The sequence below is a fragment of the Papilio polytes genome, unplaced genomic scaffold (genome assembly GCF_000836215.1).
Source record: "Papilio polytes unplaced genomic scaffold, Ppol_1.0 DF823731.1, whole genome shotgun sequence".
NCBI classification, from domain to species: domain Eukaryota; kingdom Metazoa; phylum Arthropoda; class Insecta; order Lepidoptera; family Papilionidae; genus Papilio; species Papilio polytes.
This window is the reverse complement of record NW_013525473.1, coordinates 5,684,995-5,687,741: the sequence shown is the minus strand read 5'-3', so window position 1 is coordinate 5,687,741 and position 2,747 is coordinate 5,684,995.

Sequence of the window (2,747 nt, the reverse complement as noted above, 5' to 3'; positions counted from 1 at the left end):
GTTTACTTGATCCCCGTTCTCGTCTATTGTTACATGAAGGGCTAAGTTATGTCAAATATTTGAGCAAACTTGTGTTGTTTGTTGGCGTGTTGGTACAAATGAAACTGCAATGTCATTGTTGCTGCTATTTGTTGTGGACCTCTGACGGGTATTAATTCTCCATGCTTTTCTCTACGTGTACAGTCAAGGAAGATTATTTCCTACCCATGACGATATTTACATATCATAGTCCAGCCATGCTTAATTTAAATCTTATTGTGACAGTTTACTGAATGATGTTATATCCGATTTGGGTAGTAAATTTAATTCTCTGACTACAGTTAATGTTTATAGTATTAATACTAAGTTGTATACATTTTACTTAAACGTATAAACGTAATTCGAAAGTATTGCCCGAGATATTTCATTAGCGGTAAAGCTGCTGTAAACGTAACTATACACAAAGTCATTTTAATTATAACTACGAGACCTTAGTGCAGATAAAAACATTGAAATTGTTACTACAGTAAATTAAATTACTCTATGTTTTAACATATTTTAAAAATAAAAGTTTAAAAATGTCATATATATTTCAGCATCGAAACAAAGCTTTTCCAGTCGCAAGCTGCTCTTTTACGCTCGAGTTAATTTTAGAATAACAAAACATCAACTGGATATCTGCACGGAGATGAAGTTTATTTTTACCTCAACCAATGAATAAAAAATAAAATAAAACATAAGAAAACATTCGTGTCACATCATAAATAGAGCAACCGTCAATTATAGATCCGCATTAAAAATAAATAAAACTAGCTTTCGCGTGGAATTAAAAGAACAAAAGTAAGAAGCCTATGTATTCTTCCAGACTATCCTCTACATCTATGCCAAATATCATCGAGATACGTTCATAAGTTTAGGCTAGAAACTCTACCAAACATCCATCTAAACTTTCACATTTGTAACATTAGTAAAATAAATAAACTGTATTTAACACAATGAAGATTTTGAACTTGTTTTTCTAAAGGCAATAATTAAAAACAAAACTTCCGCCACAAATTGCACTGACCTTTATATAACTTTTCTAATCTGTGCACCACTTGCGGTCGAGTTAAATAGTAACAGAAGCTAAGCGATATAAGATATTTATACGATGAGAAAACTTCGTTATGTTTCAACTGTTTCCATGTTTTCAGTACAATAACGTACATATACTTGTTTTCATTAAATTCACGTTGGTCCTTTCATATTCACGTTGTATTTCACATTAAAATCTCAAGTATATTAAATGTATGTTTACGCATTTCTAAACTACTAGCTATTTCCAAGCGGCTTCATCCGCATGAAATTATGATTTTTTTTTCTACATTTGTCAAATTATCAATAGCAAATGTCAAAATGACATGACATGACAAAGCTTGACAATCTTGCTTCCTTGATGTTGGCAGCAACTTATGGTTTCTTTCCCACATTAAGGCTTTTAACCAAAATATTACCCCATAAGTTTAATGGCGTAAATATATAGCCTAAAGCATGACGTAAGTGTAGGGCTTTTTATTAAAAGATAATTATTCAAAAATATGCCGTAATTGCTGATATTTTAGGCAACAAAGAAGTGTGTGTTTACGCTTTCTTATAATAGTATAGATTTGTAATAATTACTGTACTTTGAGACGATAAAAGTATTAAAACGAACGTATTCAATCTAAAATCATAATAGTAATAAATACTCGTCTCATTAATATCTCTCTACCAATACTGCCTTCAATAAATTCCCGCGCACTCAAGTAAATATGCAAGTAAGAGGAAATTAAATTCGAATTCTGCATTCAACATCAATCTAAAGATTCGACACTAAATCCGGGAGTTGCTCAGAATAAATTAAGAAACTTCATTAAGCCACCATTCAGCTATAAACACCTGTATCTTGCAACAATTTCCTTCGACTATCTTACTTCGAATAAACGTTTTTAGTAACAGAATGTTGAGAATGAAGAAAGTCGTATAGTAATTAAATTAAGCTACACTTTAATCGAATTTTAAAAGTATTCAATCAATATGTAAGCCATTAATTAGACGCCCACACACTTTGCGCTTCGTCTAGTAGTTAAACAAGATACATACGGGCCAGAGTTTTATTTTTAAATACATACATAAACAGTTAATGTTTTTACCGTCTATTGGAAAATATTGCACTACTTCACAGTGCCTAGCATTGCAAAGCACTGCTACGCTGTGCTACGCATTACTACGCAGCACTGCGTAAGCTACGACTTTCTACGAGATGCTACGCAACGATTTTCAATACTACGATGTAGCAAAAATTGAAACATTTCAAATCAAATAGTTCTTGATAATATTTAACCCATAATGTAATTACCTCGAAAAGGATATTTTCTAGTAATAATACAGTCTGTTAATAATATTATCTGAAGTAATATAATGTCTTGCAGTCCGTTGGTTACTTATAATACCATTCTAAGTGTCCGTGTGTCCGGTGAGTTATAGTCAATTTCCTTATTGAAAGCGCTGGTTGAAAGTCCAGGTGATTAATGCACGACAGGGTCGTGTGTAGTGTGTACACAAACACCCCATTACATGAATATACTACGGTTAGCTTGTTTATATTAAAAACGCTCAATTTATTTGTACTTGAAAACTTCACCTGAACAATTGTAGATGTAATTTAACCCTTAAATGCATGATTTTTTATTTAATTATAAAATCAATATTTCAGTATAGGCTTTGAGTCACAGATTAAGGTAAAAATA